General features: G+C 43.3%; 1 long non-coding RNA gene across 1 annotated transcript; it reads left to right on the plus strand.

Moving 5' to 3' along the window:
• Positions 1-944: 944 nt before the first annotated feature.
• Positions 945-7,658, plus strand: LOC143804641 (uncharacterized). The gene is made up of 3 exons (XR_013221072.1): positions 945-1,422; positions 5,456-5,599; positions 5,955-7,658. It is a non-coding gene; the product is annotated as an uncharacterized LOC143804641 (long non-coding RNA).
• The last annotated feature ends 13,541 nt before the right edge of the window (positions 7,659-21,199 follow it).

The raw sequence follows: 21,199 nt of genomic DNA on the forward strand, positions 1-21,199 counted from the left end.
AAGGGACGTTTGGTAGTTAGTCCAGGCTTGAAAATGCATGGTGGTTAAGTGTCTATGCATGCAACTAGTATTTAGACTTTTCAGATTCTGACCTCTGCTTAAGCTAGTTGAACATTTTTGACAGATGACTTTGCGCTGATCAGTTGGATGTTGTTTAAAAAAATGCCAGACTGCACTCTTCCTAGACTCGGATCCCTTTTCAGGGATTGCAGACTGAGCTTTAACCGGATGGCCACGCTGTCCTCCAACAGGTTTTGGCTTTGACACGCGTTTTGGGCCAGATACGGGCCCGGCAGATGGAACCTGTTGCGATGTTGATGCCTGCTGCGGCCCCTCCTCCACCTCCGCTTCTGAGCTACTGCCGCCTGCACCCTGTTCCCCCAATGGCTGCCAATCGGGGTCAACAACTGGGTCATCTATTACCTCCTCTTCAAGCTCGTGTGCAACTTCGTCTGTGTCACTGTGTCGGTCGGTGGTATAGCGTTCGTGGCGGGGCAACATAGTCTCATCAGGGTCTGATTGTGGATCTGTACCCTGAGAGGGCAATGTGGTGGTCTGAGTCAAAGGAGCAGCATAGTACTCTGGCTGTGGCTGTGCATCAGTGCACTCCATGTCAGAATCTACTTGTAATGGGCATGGCCTGTTAAATGTTTCACTTTCTAAGCCAGGGACGGTATGTGTAAAGAGCTCCATGGAGTGACCCGTTGTGTCGCCTGCTGCATCCTGCTCTCTTGTTGTAGTTTTTGCTGAGGAGGACAAGGAAGCGACTTGTCCCTGACCGTGAACATCCACAAGCGACGCGCTGCTTGTACATTTACCAGTTTCTGAAGAGGAGGCAAAAGAGCTAGAGGCTGAGTCTGCAATGTAAGCCAAAACTTGCTGTTGCTGCTCCGCCTTTAAAAGCGGTTTTCCTACTCCCAGAAAAGAGAGTGTTCTAGGCCTTGTGTAGCCTGACGACGAAACTGGCTCCACAGCTCCAGACTTAGGTGGAATATTTTTATCCCCACGACCACCTGATGCTCCACTACCACTACCATCATTACCAGCTGACAATGAACGCCCACGACGACCTCTTGCACCAGACTTCCTCATTGTTTAAAAATCGTAACCAAAGTAACTTTATTTGTTGCTGTCAAACAACTTACACGGTGAGCTATAACTTCAGTATGATTTCAATATCCCTTAACAGGTTGGTGAGACCACAAGGAAAATCAGGCACAATGTTACACACTCTGTTTTCTGTGGCACCAAATCACAGAGATGACACACACGCAGGACTGTCACTCAAGCACTAATGTCAATATTAATCTCCCACCTAATTTTTTTTTTTTTTTTCTCTGGGAGACTTTAGAAACCAAATAATATTAAAAACAAAACAAAAAAACAAGGCTTTCTATGGCCCACTGAATGAGAGGGACAGAGGTGGCACACCCAGGAGTGTATTTTATTTGCCTTTGTAGCAGCTGCCTGACACTGGCCACTGAATATGAGTCTGTCATCCACCCATACACCCAGGTCTTTTTCATTGATGGTTTTGCCCAGAGTTTTAGAATTAAGCACATAGTTATACATCTTATTACTTCTACCCAAGTGCATGACCTTACATTTATCCCCATTAAAGCTCATTTGCCATTTATCAGCCCAAGCTTCTAGTTTACATAAATCATCCTGTAATATAAAATTGTCCTCCCCTGTATTGATTACCCTACAGAGTTTAGTGTCATCTGCAAATATTGAAATTCTACTCTGAATGCCCCCTACAAGGTCATTAATAAATATGTTAAAAAGAAGAGGGCCCAATACTGACCCCTGTGGTACCCCACTGCTAACCGCGACCCAGTCCGAGTGTGCTCCATTAATAACCACCCTTTGTTTCCTATCCCTGAGCCAGCTCTCAACCCACTTACACATATTTTCCCCTATCCCCATTACTCTCATTTTATGTATCAACCTTTTGTGTGGCACCGTATCAAAAGCTTTGGAAAAGTCCATATACACTATGTCCACTGGGTTCCCTTGGTCCAGTCCGGAACTTACCTCTTCATAGAAGCTGATCAAATTAGTCTGACATGAGCGGTCCCTAGTAAACCCGTGCTGATACTGGGTCATGAGGTTATTCCTCTTCAGATACTCCAGTATAGCATCCCTTAGAATGCCCTCCAGGATTTTACCCACAGTAGAGGTTAAACTTACTGGCCTATAATTACCGAGTTCAGTTTTTGCCCCTTTTTTGAATATTGGCACCACATTTGCTATACGCCAGTCCTGTGGTACAGACCCTGTTATTATGGACTCTTTAAAGATTAAAAATAATGGTCTATCAATGACTGTACTTAGTTCCTGCAGTACTCGGGGGTGTATCCCATCCGGGCCCGGAGATTTGTCAATTTTAGTGATTTTTAGACGCCGCTGTACTTCCTGCTGGGTTAAGCAGGTGACATTTAATGGGGAATTTTTATCACTAGTCATATTGGCTGCCATGGGATTTTCTTTTGTAAATACTGATGAAAAAAAGTCATTTAGCAGATTGGCTTTTTCCTCATCCTCATCCACCATTTCACCCAGACTATTTTTAAGGGGGCCAACACTGTCATTTTTTAGTTTCTTACTATTTATGTAGTTAAAGAATATTTTGGGGTTATTTTTGCTCTCTCTAGCAATGAGTCTCTCTGTCTCAATCTTTGCTGCCTTGATTTGCTTTTTACAGAATTTATTTAATTTTCTGTATTTATTTAATGCCTCATCACTACCTACTTCCTTTAATTCTCTAAATGCTTTCTTTTTGTTCCTTATTGCGCCCCTAACAGCTCTATTTAGCCATATTGGTTTCCTCCTATTTCTAGTATGTTTATTCCCATACGGTATATACTGTGCACAGGTCCTATCCAGGATGCTAATAAACGTCTCCCATTTTCTTTGTGTATTTTTGTGTCTCAGGATATCGTCCCAGTTAATTGCACCAAGATCCTCTCTCATCCGTTGGAAATTTGCCCTCCTGAAGTTTAGTGTCCTTGTCACCCCCCTACTACCCATCTTATTAAAGGTTACATGAAAACTTATTATTTTATGATCACTATTCCCCAAGTGACCCCCAACCCTTATATTTGATATGCGGTCTGGCCTGTTGGTTAATATTAGATCTAGCAGTGCCCCCCTCCTTGTTGGGTCCTGAACCAGCTGTGAAAGGTAATTGTCTCTCATAGTTGTCAAAAACCGATTACCTTTGCTGGAACTGCAGGTTTCTGTTCCCCAATCTATTTCAGGGTAGTTGAAGTCCCCCATAATAATGACTTCTCCTTGAGTCGCAGCTTCATCTATTTGCTTTACGAGGATATTCTCCATTGCTTCCATTATTTTTGGAGATTTATAACAAACCCCTATCAGTAATTTATTATTTTTTCCCCCTCCCCTTATCTCCACCCACAGGGACTCCACATTTTCATTAAATTCACCTATATTATCACGCAGGATGGGTTTTAAGGAAGATTTTACATATAGACACACCCCTCCCCCTCGCTTATCTGTACGGTCATTTCTGAACAGGCTATAGCCCTGCAAGTTAACAGCCCAGTCATGGCTCTCATCCAGCCACGTCTCAGATATCCCCACCATGTCATAATTATGCTCCAACAACATTAGTTCTAATTCGTCCATTTTGTTGGCGAGGCTTCTGGCATTAGTATACATGCACTTGATGTTCCTCTCTGTACCTCTATTCTTTCTTAAATTATTAACTGTTCTAACCCCACCCCCCATGTCACCGCCACCCCCAACTTCCTTATTTGTGCCCAGCTCTCTATCTGCACTATCTTCCCCTCCTATAAAATGAATACCCTCCCCCCCAATCCCTAGTTTAAACACTCCTCCAACCTTCTAACCATTTTCTCCCCCAGCACAGCTGCCCCTTCCCCATTGAGGTGCAGCCCGTCCCTAGCGTAGAGCCTGTAGCCCACTGAGAAGTCGGCCCAGTTCTGCAGGAACCCAAACCCCTCCTTCCTACACCAATTCTTGAGCCACTTATTAACCTCCCTAATCTCCCGTTGCCTCTCTGGCGTGGCACGTGGTACAGGCAGTATTTCGGAAAATACCACGTTGGAGGTCCTTGCTTTCAGCTTGCAGCCTAATTCCCTGAAATCATCTTTAAGGACCTTCCACCTACCTCTAACTTTGTCATTTGTGCCAATGTGCACCATGACTGCTGGGTCCTCACCAGCCCCTCCCAGTAATCTGTCCACCCGATCAGCGATGTGTCGGACTCGAGCGCCAGGTAGGCAGCACACCGTCCGACGATCCCTGTCTTTGTGACAGATTGCCCTATCTGTTCCCCTAATAATTGAGTCCCCCACTACCAGCACCTGTCTGGCCTGCCCTGCTCTCCTATTTCCCTCCTTACTGGAGCAGTCACTCCTCCGGCTTTCAGAGGACATGCCTGGCTGCAGCAGTGCTACCCCTGTACTGGCACCCCCCTCATCTGCCAACTTAGCAAACTTATTGGGGTGTGCCAGATCAGGACTAGCCTCCCTGGCACTCTTCCCTCTACCCCGCCTTCTATCTGTCACCCAGCTAACTGCCACACTGTCCTGCAGCTCCATCCTACCATCCCCCTCCTCATCTATCCCATTGAGCGTCTGCTCTGTGAGCAGAAGACTCCTCTCCATATTGTCTATGGATCTCAGTGTTGCCAGCTGCACATTTAGATCCAAAATCTGGGCTTCCAAATGCACAACGTGCTCACATCTCGCACAGCAGTATGCACCCTCGACCAGCTGGTCAAGGACTGCATACATGTGGCAAGATGTGCACTGGATGGCATTAACAATTGTGGAGCACATTTCCTAATGGGGATTGCACCACACAGAAACTTTAATTAAAAATAAATACAAAGTATTAATTAAAAAAAAAAAACCAGAAGCAATTCCTCCCTTGGAAACTCCCTGATTCCAAAGTCACTGAATCACAAGTCACACACTTACCGCCGTTCACACTTACACTCAGGTCACACTCAGCTCGCTCACACTCGCTGTGCTGAAGATTTATAGATTTTTTTTTTTTCTCTCTATCTCCCCTCAACAGCAATCCACCTTGCTGTTCAGATGCACTTCCATGGCCCACTGAATGAGAGATGGCACGCACAGGAGTGGCACACAAGCCCTGACTGAGGCCAATATTTTTCTCCCACTGATTGATGTAGTGTTTTTGTGTTGAGGTAGATTTTAAAACACAAATGAAGGAAAAAAATTAAAAGGCTTTCTATGGCCCACAATTAGAGAGAGAGAGGTGGCACACCCAGGAGTCAAGACTGGCACACAAGCTGAAAGGGCAATATTACTCTCCCACTGTTTTTTTAGGTATTTTTTTTTTTTTATTTTCAGGGAGACTTTAGAAACCAAATAATATTAAAAAAAAAAAAAAAAAAACAAGGCTTTCTATGGCCCACTGAATGAGAGGGACAGAGGTGGCACACCCAGGAGTCAAGACTGGCACACAAGCTGAAAGGGCAATATTACTCTCCCACTGTTTTTTTAGGTTTTGTTTTTTTTTATTTTCAGGGAGACTTTAGAAACCAAATAATATTAAAAAAAAACAAAAAAAAAACAAGGCTTTCTATGGCCCACTGAATGAGAGGGACAGAGGTGGCACACCCAGGATTCAAGACTGGCACACAAGCTGAAAGGGCAATATTACTCTCCCACTGTTTTTTTAGGTTTTTTTTATTTTTTTTATTTTCAGGGAGACTTTAGAAACCAAATAATATTAAAAAAAAAAAAAAAAAAACAAGGCTTTCTATGGCCCACTGAATGAGATAGAGAGGTGGCAAACCCAGGAATCAAGACTGGCACACAAGCTGAAAGGGCAATATTACTCTCCCACTGTTTTTTTATGTTTTTTTTTGGTTTTATTTTCAGGGAGACTTTAGAAACCAAATAATATTAAAAAAAAAAACAAAAAACAAGGCTTTCTATGGCCCACTGAATGAGAGATGGCACGCACAGGAGTGGCACACAAGCCCTGACTGAGGCCAATATTTTTCTCCCACTGATTGATGTAGTGTTTTTGTGTTGAGGTAGATTTTAAAACACAAATGAAGGAAAAAAATTAAAAGGCTTTCTATGGCCCACAATTAGAGAGAGAGAGGTGGCACACCCAGGAGTCAAGGCTGGCACACAAGCTGAAAGGGCAATATTACTCTCCCACTGTTTTTTTAGGTATTTTTTTTTTTTTATTTTCAGGGAGACTTTAGAAACCAAATAATATTAAAAAAAAAAACAAAAAAACAAGGCTTTCTATGGCCCACTGAATGAGAGGGACAGAGGTGGCACACCCAGGAGTCAAGACTGGCACACAAGCTGAAAGGGCAATATTACTCTCCCACTGTTTTTTTATGTATTTTTTTTGGTTTTATTTTCAGGGAGACTTTAGAAACCAAATAATATTAAAAAAAAAAACAAAAAAACAAGGCTTTCTATGGCCCACTGAATGAGAGATGGCACGCACAGGAGTGGCACACAAGCCCTGACTGAGGCCAATATTTTTCTCCCACTGATTGATGTAGTGTTTTTGTGTTGAGGTAGATTTTAAAACACAAATGAAGGAAAAAAATTAAAAGGCTTTCTATGGCCCACAATTAGAGAGAGAGAGGTGGCACACCCAGGAGTCAAGACTGGCACACAAGCTGAAAGGGCAATATTACTCTCCCACTGTTTTTTTAGGTATTTTTTTTTTTTTTTCAGGGAGACTTTAGAAACCAAATAATATTAAAAAAAAAACAAAAAAACAAGGCTTTCTATGGCCCACTGAATGAGAGGGACAGAGGTGGCACACCCAGGAGTCAAGACTGGCACACAAGCTGAAAGGGCAATATTACTCTCCCACTGTTTTTTTATGTATTTTTTTTGGTTTTATTTTCAGGGAGACTTTAGAAACCAAATAATATTAAAAAAAAAAACAAAAAAACAAGGCTTTCTATGGCCCACTGAATGAGAGATGGCACGCACAGGAGTGGCACACAAGCCCTGACTGAGGCCAATATTTTTCTCCCACTGATTGATGTAGTGTTTTTGTGTTGAGGTAGATTTTAAAACACAAATGAAGGAAAAAAATTAAAAGGCTTTCTATGGCCCACAATTAGAGAGAGAGAGGTGGCACACCCAGGAGTCAAGACTGGCACACAAGCTGAAAGGGCAATATTACTCTCCCACTGTTTTTTTAGGTATTTTTTTTTTTTTATTTTCAGGGAGACTTTAGAAACCAAATAATATTAAAAAAAAAACAAAAAAACAAGGCTTTCTATGGCCCACTGAATGAGAGGGACAGAGGTGGCACACCCAGGAGTCAAGACTGGCACACAAGCTGAAAGGGCAATATTACTCTCCCACTGTTTTTTTAGGTTTTCTTTTTTTTTTATTTTCAGGGAGACTTTAGAAACCAAATAATATTAAAAAAAAAAAAAAAAAAACAAGGCTTTCTATGGCCCACTGAATGAGAGGGACAGAGGTGGCACACCCAGGAGTCAAGACTGGCACACAAGCTGAAAGGGCAATATTACTCTCCCACTGTTTTTTTAGGTTTTTTTTTTTTTTTATTTTCAGGGAGACTTTAGAAACCAAATAATATTAAAAAAAAAAAAAAAAAACAAGGCTTTCTATGGCCCACTGAATGAGATAGAGAGGTGGCACACCCAGGAGTCAAGACTGGCACACAAGCTGAAAGGGCAATATTACTCTCCCACTGTTTTTTTATGTTTTTTTTTGGTTTTATTTTCAGGGAGACTTTAGAAACCAAATAATATTAAAAAAAAAAACAAAAAAACAAGGCTTTCTATGGCCCACTGAATGAGAGATGGCACGCACAGGAGTGGCACACAAGCCCTGACTGAGGCCAATATTTTTCTCCCACTGATTGATGTAGTGTTTTTGTGTTGAGGTAGATTTTAAAACACAAATGAAGGAAAAAAATTAAAAGGCTTTCTATGGCCCACAATTAGAGAGAGAGAGGTGGCACACCCAGGAGTCAAGACTGGCACACAAGCTGAAAGGGCAATATTACTCTCCCACTGTTTTTTTAGGTATTTTTTTTTTTTTATTTTCAGGGAGACTTTAGAAACCAAATAATATTAAAAAAAAAACCAAAAAAACAAGGCTTTCTATGGCCCACTGAATGAGAGGGACAGAGGTGGCACACCCAGGAGTCAAGACTGGCACACAAGCTGAAAGGGCAATATTACTCTCCCACTGTTTTTTTATGTATTTTTTTTTGTTTTATTTTCAGGGAGACTTTAGAAACCAAATAATATTAAAAAAAAAACAAAAAAAACAAGGCTTTCTATGGCCCACTGAATGAGAGATGGCACGCACAGGAGTGGCACACAAGCCCTGACTGAGGCCAATATTTTTCTCCCACTGATTGATGTAGTGTTTTTGTGTTGAGGTAGATTTTAAAACACAAATGAAGGAAAAAAATTAAAAGGCTTTCTATGGCCCACAATTAGAGAGAGAGAGGTGGCACACCCAGGAGTCAAGACTGGCACACAAGCTGAAAGGGCAATATTACTCTCCCACTGTTTTTTTAGGTATTTTTTTTTTTTTTTTTCAGGGAGACTTTAGAAACCAAATAATATTAAAAAAAAAAAAAAAAAACCAAGGCTTTCTATGGCCCACTGAATGAGAGGGACAGAGGTGGCACACCCAGGAGTCAAGACTGGCACACAAGCTGAAAGGGCAATATTACTCTCCCACTGTTTTTTTAAGTATTTTTTTTGTTTTATTTTCAGGGAGACTTTAGAAACCAAATAATATTAAAAAAAATAAAAAAAATGAATAGCCTTTCTATAGCCCACTGAATGAGAGATAGCACACACAGCAGTGGCACACAAGCCCTGACTGAGGCTATTACACAGCCCAAACACGGAAAATTCCCGGGGGCGTTCCATTGTCCTGGAATTATGGATTGGCGCTTGGAAGAAATTTGGCGCTTCTTCAGGACGGAAACCTATTGGCTCTGATATGTTTGCATAATTTACAAGGATCTGCACAGATTGGTGGATGTTTCCATGACGATCCGGATACATGAAGCTGATTGATCAACATTACGATATACAGCATGTTAATTATTAAAGTTTGTAGATTATCTGTAATGGATATGAAGTGGATACATTGGCGGTTGGGGATTTTTAATATACATATGTTTGATGTCTGTTTTTTGTATTGATGTGTTATAATTGTTTGGTGGGTGGGGGCTTGATGGTGATTGGTGCCCTGCGTGGCACTTACACTATTTAACCCCTTTCTATCATTGGACGTACTATTCCGTCCATGTGGGGTGGGCCCTACTTCCCAAGGACGGAATAGTACGTCCAGCTCGATCGGCCGCGCTCACGGGGGGAGCGCGGCCGATCGCGGCCGGGTGTCAGCTGCCTATCGCAGCTGACATCCGGCGCTATGTGCCAGGAGCGGTCACGGACCGCCCCGGCACATTAACCCCCGGCACACCGCGATCAAACATGATCGTGGTGTGCCGGCGGTACAGGGAAGCATCGCGCAGGGAGAGGGCTCCCTGCGGGCTTCCCTGAGACCCCCGCAGCAACGTGATGTGATCGCGTTGCTCCGAGGGTCTCCTACCTCCTTCCTCGCTGCAGGTCCCGGATCCAAGATGGCCGCGGCATCCGGGTCCTGCAGGGAGGGAGGTGGCTTACCGAGTGCCTGCTCAGAGCAGGCGCTGGTAAGCCTGCAGTGCTCTAAGTCAGATCGGTGATCTGACAGAGTGCTGTGCAAACTGTCAGATCACCGATCTGTGATGTCCCCCCCTGGGACAAAGTAAAAAAGTTTTAAAAAAAATTTCCACATGTGTAAAAAAAAGAAATAATAAAAAAAATCCTAAATAAAGAAAAAAAATATATATTATTCCCATAAATACATTTCTTTATCTAAATTAAAAAAAACAAACAATAAAAGTACACATATTAAGTATCGCCGTGTCCATAACGACCCAACCTATAAAACTGTCCCACTAGTTAACCCCTTCAGTAAACAAAGTAAGAAAAAAAAAAAAATGAGGCAAAAAGCAACGCTTTATTATCATACCGCCGAATAAAAAGTGGAATAAAACGCGATCAAAAAGACAGATATAAATAACCATGGTACCGCTGAAAGCGTCATTTTGTCCCGCAAAAAAAGAGCTGCCATACAGCATCATCAGCAAAAAAATAAAAAAGTTATAGTCCTCAGAATAAAGCAATGCCAAAATAATTATTTTTTCTATAAAATAGTTTGTATCGTATAAAAGCGCCAAACATAAAAAAATGATATAAATGAGATATCGCTGTAATCATACTGACCCGAAGAATAAAACTGCTTTATCAATTTTACCGAACGCGGAATGGTATAAACGCTTCCCCCAAAAGAAATTCATGAATAGCTGGTTTTTGGTCATACTGCCTCACAAAAATCGGAGTAAAAAGCGATCAAAAAAGGTCACGTGCCCGAAAATGTTACCAATAAAAACGTCAACTCGTCCCGCAAAAAACAAGACCTCACATGACTCTGTGGTCTCAAATACGGAAAAATTATAGCTCTCAAAATGTGGTAAAAAATATTTTTTGCAATAAAAAGCGTCTTTCAGTGTGTGACAGCTGCCAATCATAAAAATCTGCTAAAAAAACCGCTATAAAAGTAAATCAAACCCCCCTTCATCACCCCTTTAGTTAGGGAAAAATAAAAAAATTAAAAAAACGTATTTATTTCCATTTTCCCATTAGGGCTAGGGTTAGGGCTAGGGTTAGGATTAGGGTTAGGGCTAGGGTTAGGGCTAGGGTTAGGGCTAGGGTTAGGGTTAGGGCTAGGGTTAGGGTTAGGGTTAGGGCTAGGGTTAGGATTAGAGTTAGGATTAGGTCTAGGGTTAGGGCCAGGGTTAGGGCTAGGGTTAGGGCTAGGGTAGGGTTGGTGTTATGACCCCAATGGCGAGGGTCTCAGAGATATCAGCCAGTCTGCGAAGTACAAAAATCCAGCTCATAGGGCAGCGGTAACTGGGTTGACCATATATCTACTCCTAACGCCAACACTAGAAGTAGCCGGGGAACATGCCTACGTTGGTCGCTAGATGTCTCGCGCCAGCCGGAGAGCTAACTACCCCTAGAAGAGGAAAACAAAGACCTCTCTTGCCTCCAGAGAAAGGACCCCAAAAGTAGGATACAAGCCCCCCACAAATAATAACGGTGAGGTAAGAGGAAATGACAAACACAGAGATGAACTAGGTTTAGCAAAGAGAGGCCCACTTACTAATAGCAGAATGTAGTAAGATAACTTATATGGTCAACAAAAACCCTATCAAAAATCCACGCTGGAGATTCAAGAACCCCCGAACCGTCTAACGGCCCGGGGGGAGAACACCAGCCACCCTAGAGCTTCCAGCAAGGTCAGGATACAGATTATAAACAAGCTGGACAAAATGCAAACAAAAACAAATAGCAAAAAGCAAGAAAGCAGACTTAGCTTAATCAAACAGGAACCAGGATCAGTAGACAAGAGCACTACAGATGAGCTCTGATATCAACGTTGCCAGGCATTGAACTGAAGGTCCAGGGAGCTTATATAGCAACACCCCTGACCTAACGACCCAGGTGAGCATACAAGGGATGAATGACATACCCAGAGTCAAATCACTAGTAGCCACTAGAGGGAGCCAAAAGGTAAATTCACAACAGTACCCCCCCCCTTAGTGAGGGGTCACCGAACCCTCACCAAGACCACCAGGGCGATCAGGATGAGCGGCGTGAAAGGCACGAACTAAATCGGCCGCATGCACATCAGAGGCGACCACCCAGGAATTATCCTCCTGACCATAGCCCTTCCACTTAACCAGGTACTGAAGCCTCCGCCTGGAGAGACGAGAATCTAAGATCTTCTCCACCACATACTCCAACTCGCCCTCAACCAACACCGGAGCAGGAGGCTCAGCAGAAGGAACCACAGGCACAACGTACCGCCGCAACAAGGACCTATGAAATACGTTGTGAATGGCAAACGACACCGGAAGATCCAGGCGAAAGGATACAGGATTAAGGATCTCCAATATCTTGTAAGGACCAATGAATCGAGGCTTAAATTTGGGAGAGGAGACCTTCATAGGAACAAATCGAGAAGACAGCCATACCAAATCCCCAACACGAAGTCGGGGACCCACACCGCGGCGGCGGTTGGCAAAACGCTGAGCCTTCTCCTGTGACAACTTCAAGTTGTCCACCACATGATTCCAGATCCGCTGCAACCTAGCCACCACAGAATCCACTCCAGGACAGTCAGAAGGCTCCACATGTCCCGAGGAAAAACGAGGATGGAAACCGGAGTTGCAGAAAAATGGCGAAACCAAGGTGGCAGAACTAGCCCGATTATTAAGGGCAAATTCAGCCAACGGCAAGAAGGTCACCCAATCATCCTGATCAGAAGAGACAAAATACCTCAAATACGCCTCCAGAGTCTGATTAGTTCGTTCCGTTTGTCCGTTAGTCTGTGGATGAAAAGCGGACGAAAACGACAATTCAATGCCCATCCTACCACAAAAGGATCGCCAGAACCTGGAAACAAACTGGGATCCTCTGTCCGACACAATATTCTCAGGAATGCCGTGCAAACGAACCACGTTCTGGAAGAACACAGGAACCAGATAAACGATCAAAAATTTATCCAGATACTTCCGGAAGATGTCATGCATAAAGGACTGAAAAACTGAAGGTGCATTAGAGAGCCCAAATGGCATCACCAAGTACTCAAAATGACCTTCGGGCGTATTGAATGCGGTTTTCCATTCATCTCCTTGCTTAATGCGCACAAGGTTGTACGCACCACGAAGGTCTATCTTGGTGAACCACTTGGCACCTTTAATCCGGGCAAACAAGTCTGACAACAGCGGCAAAGGATACTGAAATTTGACAGTGATCTTATTTAAAAGCCGATAGTCAATACAAGGCCTCAAAGATCCGTCTTTTTTGGCCACAAAAAAGAATCCCGCACCAAGAGGGGAAGAAGAAGGACGGATATGCCCCTTCTCCAGAGACTCCTTGATATATGAACGCATAGCGGTATGTTCAGGTACCGACAGATTAAACAGTCTTCCCTTAGGAAACTTACTGCCTGGAATCAAATCTATAGCACAGTCACATTCCCTATGAGGAGGCAATGCACTTGACCTAGACTTGCTGAAGACATCCTGATAATCAGACAAATACGCCGGAACTTCCGAAGGCGTAGAAGTAGCAATAGACACGGGCAGGGAATCTCCATGAATTCCATGACAGCCCCAACTTGACACTGACATTGCCTTCCAGTCCAAGACTGGATTATGGGTCTGTAACCATGGCAAACCCAAAACAACCAAATCATGCATCTCATGCAGAACAAGAAAACGTATCACCTCCCGATGTTCAGGAGTCATGCACATGGTAACCTGTGTCCAAAACTGCGGTTTATTTTCTGCCAATGGCGTAGCATCAATACCCCTAAGAGGGATAGGATTTTCTAATGGCTCAAGAACAAAACCGCAGCGCTTGGCAAATGACAGATCCATAAGACTCAGGGCAGCACCTGAATCCACAAACGCCATGACAGGATACGATGACAGTGAGCAAATCAAAGTTACAGATAGAATAAACTTAGGTTGCAAATTACCAATGGCGACAGGACTAACAACCTTAGTAGGACGCTTAGAGCATGCTGAGATAACATGTGTAGAATCACCACAGTAGTAACACAAGCCATTCTGGCGTCTATGAATTTTCCGCTCATTTCTAGTCAGGATCCTATCACATTGCATTAAATCAGGTGCCTGTTCAGATAACACCATGAGGGAATTTGCGGTTTTGCGCTCCCGCAACCGCCGGTCAATTTGAATTGCCAGGGCCATGGAATCATTCAGACCTGTGGGAATGGGAAAACCCACCATCACCTTCTTAATGGCTTCAGAAAGGCCATTTCTAAAATTTGCAGCCAATGCACACTCGTTCCACTGGGTCAGCACGGACCATTTCCGAAATTTTTGGCAATACACTTCAGCCTCGTCCTGGCCCTGAGACATAGCCAGCAAGGCTTTATCTGCCTGAATCTCAAGATTGGGTTCCTCATAAAGCAAACCGAGCGCCAGAAAAAACGCATCAATATCAGCCAATGCCGGATCTCCTGGCGCCAGCGAGAAAGCCCAATCCTGAGGGTCACCCCGTAAAAAAGAAATAACAATTTTCACTTGCTGAGCGGAGTCTCCAGAGGAACAGGGTCTCAGGGACAAAAACAATTTACAATTATTCCTGAAATTTCTAAACTTAAATCGGTCTCCGGAAAACAGTTCAGGAATCGGTATCTTAGGTTCTGACATAGGATTTCTGGTAACATAATCTTGTATGCCCTGCACACGAGCAGCAAGCTGGTCCACACTTGTAATCAAGGTCTGGACATTCATGTCTGCAGCAATCACAAGCCACTCAGAGGTAAAGGGGAAAAGAAAAAAAAAAAATGAGAGAGAGAAAAAAAAACTCAGAACTTTCTTTCTTATAATCCCGCTTCTGCAATGCATTTAACATTTAATATAGGCCTGGCAAACTGTTATGACCCCAATGGCGAGGGTCTCAGAGATATCAGCCAGTCTGCGAAGTACAAAAATCCAGCTCATAGGGCAGTGGTAACTGGGTTGACCATATATCTACTCCTAACGCCAACACTAGAAGTAGCCGGGGAACATGCCTACATTGGTCGCTAGATGTCTCGCGCCAGCCGGAGAGCTAACTACCCCTAGAAGAGGAAAACAAAGACCTCTCTTGCCTCCAGAGAAAGGACCCCAAAAGTAGGATACAAGCCCCCCACAAATAATAACGGTGAGGTAAGAGGAAATGACAAACACAGAGATGAACTAGGTTTAGCAAAGAGAGGCCCACTTACTAATAGCAGAATGTAGTAAGATAACTTATATGGTCAACAAAAACCCTATCAAAAATCCACGCTGGAGATTCAAGAACCTCCGAACCGTCTAACGGCCCGGGGGGAGAACACCAGCCACCCTAGAGCTTCCAGCAAGGTCAGGATACAGATTATAAACAAGCTGGACAAAATGCAAACAAAAACAAATAGCAAAAAGCAAGAAAACAGACTTAGCTTAATCAAACAGGAACCAGGATCAGTAGACAAGAGCACTACAGATGAGCTCTGATATCAACGTTGCCAGGCATTGAACTGAAGGTCCAGGGAGCTTATATAGCAACACCCCTGACCTAACGACCCAGGTGAGCATACAAGGGATGAATGACATACCCAGAGTCAAATCACTAGTAGCCACTAGAGGGAGCCAAAAGGTAAATTCACAACAGGTTGGGGCTAGGGTTAAGGCTACAGTTAGGGTTGGGGCTAAAGTTAGGGTTTGGATTACATTTACGGTTGGGAATAGGGTTGGGATTAGGGTTAGGGGTGTGTCTGGGTTAGAGGTGTGGTTAGAGTTACTGTTGGGATTAGGGTTAGGGGTGTGTTTGCATTAGGGTTTCAGTTATAATTGGGGGGTTTCCACTGTTTAGGCACATCAGGGGCTCTCCAAACGCGACATGGCATCCGATCTCAATTCCAGCCAATTCTGCGTTGAAAAAGTAAAACAGTGCTCCTTCCCTTCCGAGCTCTCCCGTGTGCCCACAGAGGGGTTTACCCAACATATGGGGTATCAGCATACTCAGGACAAAAACTTTTGGGTCCAATTTCTCCTGTTACCCTTGGGAAAATACAAAACTGGGGGCTAAAAAATTATTTTTGTGGTAAAAAAAAGGATTTTTTATTTTCACGGCTCTGCGTTATAAACTGTAGTGAAACACTTGGGGGCTCAAAGTTCTCACAACACATCTAGATATGTTCCTTGGGGGGTCTAGTTTCCAATATGGGGTCACGTGTGGGGGTTTCTACTGTTTAGGTACATTAGGGGCTCTGCAAACGCAATGTGACGCCTGCAGACCAATCCATCTAAGTCTGCATTCCAAATGATGCTCCTTCCCTTCCGAGCTCTGCCATGCACTCAAACGGTGGTTCCCCCCACATATCAGGTATCAGCATACTCAGGACAAATTGGACAACAATATTTAGGGTCCAATTTCTCCTGTTACCCTTGGAAAAATACAAAACTGGGGGCTAAAAAATAATTTTTGTGGAAAATTTTTTTTTTTTTATTTGCACGGCTCTGCGTTGTAAACTGTAGTGAAACACTTGGGGGTTGAAAGCTCTCACAACACATCTAGATGAGTTCCTTAGGGGGTCTACTTTCCAAAATGGTGTCACTTGTGGGGGGTTTCTACTGTTTAGGTACATTAGGGGCTCTGCAAACGCAATGTGATGCCTGCAGACCATTCCATCTAAGTCTGCATTCCAAATGGCGCTCCTTCCCTTCCGAGCCCTCCCATGCGCCCAAACGGTGGTTCCCCCCAACATATGGGGTATCAGCGTACTCAAGACAAATTGGACAACAACTTTTGGGGTCCAATTTCTCCTGTTACCCTTGGGAAAATACAAAACTGAGGGCTAAAAAATTATTTTTGGGGGAAAATTCTTTTTATTATTTTCACAGCTCTGCATTATAAACTGTAGTGAAACACTTGGGGGTTCAAACTTCTCACAACACAACTAGATAAGTTCCTTGGGGTGTCTAGATTCCAATATGGGGTCACTTGTGGGGGGTTTCTACTGTTTAGGTACATTAGGGGCTCTGCAAACGCAATGTGACGCCTGCAGACCATTCCATCTAAGTCTGCATTCCAAATGGCGCTCCTTCCCTTCCGAGCCCTCCCATGCACCCAAACGGTGGTTCCCCCCCACATATGTGGTATCAGCGCACTCAGGACAAATTGGACAACAACTTTGGGGGTCCAATTTCTCCTGTTACCCTCGGAAAAATATAAAACTGGGGGCTAAAAAATAATTTTTGTGGGAAAAAATTTTTGTTTTATTTTTACGGCTCTGCATTATAAACTTCTGTGAAGCCCTTGGTGGGTCAAAGTGCTCACCACACATCTAGATAAGTTCCTTAGGGGGTCTACTTTCCAAAATGGTGTCACTTGTGGGGGGTTTCAATGTTTAGGCACATCAGTGGCTCTCCAAACGCAACATGGCGTCCCATCTCAATTCCTGTCAATTTTGCATTGAAAAGTCAAACGGCGCTCCTTCCCTTCCGAGCTCTCGCATGCGCCCAAACAGTGGTTTACCCCCACATTTGGGGTATCAGCGTACTCAGGACAAATTGTACAACAACGTTTGGGGTCCAATTTCTTCTCTTACCCTTGGGAAAATAAAAAATTGGGGGCGAAAAAATAATTTTTGTGAAAAAAAATGATTTTTTATTTTTACGGTTCTGCATTATAAACTTCTGTGAAGCACTTGGTAGGTCAAAGTGCTCACCACACCTCTAGATAAGTTCCTTAGGGGGTCTACTTTCCAAAATGGTGTCACTTGTGGGGGGTTTCAATGTTTAGGCACATCAGTGGCTCTCCAAACGCAACATGGCGTCCCATCTCAATTCCTGTCAATTTTGCATTGAAAAGTCAAACGGCGCTCCTTCCCTTCCGAGCTCTGCCATGCGCCCAAACAGTGGTTTACCCCCACATATGGGGTATCAGCGTACTCAGGACAAATTGTACAACAATGTTTTGGGTCCACTTTCTCCTGTTACCCTTGGTAAAATAAAACAAATTGGAGCTGAAGTAAATTTTTTGTGAAAAAAAGTTAAATGTTCATTTTTATTTAAACATTCCAAAAATTCCTGTGAAACACCTGAAGGGTTAATAAACTTTTTGAATGTGGTTTTGAGCACCTTGAGGGGTGCAGTTTTTAGAATGGTGTCACACTTGGGTATTTTCTATCATATAGACCCCTCAAAATGACTTCAAATGAGATGTGGTCCCTAAAAAAAAATGGTGTTGTAAAAATGAGAAATTGCTGGTCAACTTTTAACCCTTATAACTCCCTAACAAAAAAAAATTTTGGTTCCAAAATTGGGCTGATGTAAAGTAGACATGTGGGAAATGTTACTTATTAAGTACTTTGTGTGACATATCTCTGTGATTTAATTGCATAAAAATTAAAATTTGGAAAATTGCTAAATTTTCAAAATTTTTGCCAAATTTCCATTTTTTTCACAAATAAACGCAGGTAATATCAAAGAAATTTTACAACTATCATAAAGTACAATATGTCACGAGAAAACAGTGTCAGAATCACCGGGATCCGTTGAAGCGTTCCAGAGTTATAACCTCATAAAGGGACAGTGGTCAGAATTGTAAAAATTGGCCCGGTCCATAACGTGCAAACCACCCTTGGGGGTAAAGGGGTTAAAGCTGACCCTGTGCACTTTATTGCATGCTTGATAAAGACCTATGTGGTCGAAACGTCGCTGTGATATGGCAAAATAAACCTTTTTTTTAACTATTACACCTGGATGGAGCGCTGTCACTTTACTATTTGAATCTCTGACTGTTCTGGAAGGTTCCCTGGACTTGGAACGGGGGCCCCAGTAAGTGAGTGCTGTCAGCCTTTCCCTTTTTTTCTTGGATTGTTTGAACCTGGCTTGACGTGCAATCAGCCGTAATGACGGAAGCAGTGATGAATCCAGAGGTGGGTGACCTGGAGAATGCCATAATTTTTTCATATACTGACGATGATGCTGCTCGGATTTTATCTGGTACTGGTATGGACATTGCTTTTCTGAGTAAGCCAACTACTGAGATGCTTAGGAGAAAGTTGGAAAATGAGAGGAGGAGATTAGTCTCCTTTGAATTACATGTCATGACCCTGACGGAATATTTCAGGGCCCGGAGGATCCCACGTGGGTTGCGGCCTCATCTTAGACCTACCTTATCACCAGATAATGTACAATTTTGCATGAAATTTGACTCCATTTCTAACAAATATGCATTTGATATTGTTACTGAATATCAAATTTTTGAAGGAAGAAATGGTAATCATAAGGAAGAATATTGCAGATTTGGAGGACCAGTTAAAGGTCCAGCTGACAGCACAGGACTGGGGCCCCTTGAAAACCAAGATGGAGGAGAATCTGATGAAATTCAGGAGTGACATTGAGATTACTAAAAGGACGAAATGGTTCCGGGATGCAGAGGATTATAAGGTGGGCCGAATTTTTTCCTGGCAGATGGGCTCCAACCAATATCCCAGCAATGGGAATAAGAGATTTAATACCTCTAAGAGACGGAGAAGACCACAAGACAGGAAACAGTCGAACATTGGCTTCACTACTGCCGATTTGGAATCTACGGACGACTCCAATGTGGGGGGAACCAAGAAAAGTCATCATTTTTTGGGGGAAGGAGAAAGTGGACAAAACCACCCCAGGAGGCGTGGTCAGCGAGGGGGCCGCAAGCATAAGAAATGGAGGGACGTCCCGGGAACAACAAGCAGGACGGAGCACCGCAATGAAGATGAGGAATATGAAGGACAATTAAGAAACAACAAGGAGTTGGTGGTAAATATTTCATCTGTTGTTCTGTCTGATATTGAAATTAAGGTTTTATCCAAAGGACTGTCATTCTGTCCATCGAACAGCCCAGATTGGTTTGGTGTGGAGGGTGATTTACAGGCGTTTTTTAGAAGATTGAGGTTATCATCCTATTTTTCAGAAAAATCTGATAATCTGAAAACTGTTGCGGATACTATGACAAACGGCTTTACCTTAAAAGAAGTTGGGTTGTATGGTAGGAGTAATTTCCAACCACCAAATAGGAATCATTTTGTAGAGTCCTATATTGAACTTGTACAAAGAGACATTGAAAAAATGAAAAATAACTTTAGATCTGCTACAGTTCAAAATTTGACATCTGTTGAAAGGAAGACTCTTAATGCCTTGGCTGAGAATACTTTAATTACGATCAAACCAGCCGATAAGGGTGGGGCGGTGGTGGTAATGGACAGTTCTAAATACAGGGCGGAAATTTTGCGTCAGTTGGACGATGGTGCAGTATATGAAAGTTTGTCATGTAACCCGACTCTTCGTTTTCAGAAAGAATTGCAGCTTGTGGTCAGTGACTCCCTAACCATGGGACTCATTGACCACAAGCTGTCTGAATATTTGATTGTTGAAGCTCCTGTGACACCTGTACTGTATGTATTACCTAAAATACACAAGGATTTGAATATTTCCCCGGGGCGACTGATCGTCTCGGCGAGAGGCTCCCTCTTTAATAAAACTGCCATTTTTCTGGATCGAGTGCTGAGACCCTATGCTATCTCAGCGCATTCCTATATTGGAGATACGAATGACTTCCTGAACAAAATTGATGACCTGACAATTTCTGAGACAACCATCTTGGCATCTTTTGACGTTGTGTCATTGTACATGTCAATTGAGCATGACAAAGGACTTGAGGCCGTTTCTTGTATGCTATCGGGCTCTGACGTGGCCCCAGAGTGTGCACGACTTGTCCTCACATTGCTTGAATTCATCCTCAGAATTTTTTTCTTTTTGGGATGAGTTTTTCTTGCAATTGAGGGGTACCGCCATGGGGTCCAATGTGGCCCCCACTTATGCTAACATCTACATGGCGGTACTAGAGGACAGGTTTGTGTACAATTCCAGCCTCTGGCGCCACATCAGAGCCTGGTGGCGGTATATAGATGATATTTTTTTGGTATGGGAAGGCAGTCCTGAGGAGTTGGATAACTTCCATATGGACTTGAATCGGATATATCCGGAATTACAGTTCTCCCTGACATATTCAACAACACAGTTACAATTCCTTGATACCTTGGTTTATAAAAATGGGAATAAGTTGTGTACCGATATTTTTGTGAAAGAAACCGATAGGAATGGTCTGTTGTTTGATAGTAACCATCCGAGGAGAATGGTGAGTTCTCTTCCTTGGAGTCAGGTACTGAGGGTTAGGAGGATAGTTTCTAATGAAGAGAGGGTGGACCTATGGCTAGATGAGATGTGCTCAAAATTTATTGCGAGAGGGTACCCCTGTAGAGAGGTGGCCAGATATAAAGAGAAGGCTATAAAATGCTCCCGTGAGAGTATTCGTAGTAAAACCTGGGATAGATTGACATGTGATCGCATCCCATTTGTAATGACGTACAACTCAGCGAGTAATCAGATTGGCAATATCCTCAGGAGACATTGGACCCTGTTACAACGTGGGTTACCGTCCGTCCCTGGTTTTGGGATGTACTCTATGATGTCGTTT

This window comes from Ranitomeya variabilis, chromosome 2, assembly GCF_051348905.1.
Source record: "Ranitomeya variabilis isolate aRanVar5 chromosome 2, aRanVar5.hap1, whole genome shotgun sequence".
NCBI lineage: Eukaryota > Metazoa > Chordata > Amphibia > Anura > Dendrobatidae > Ranitomeya > Ranitomeya variabilis.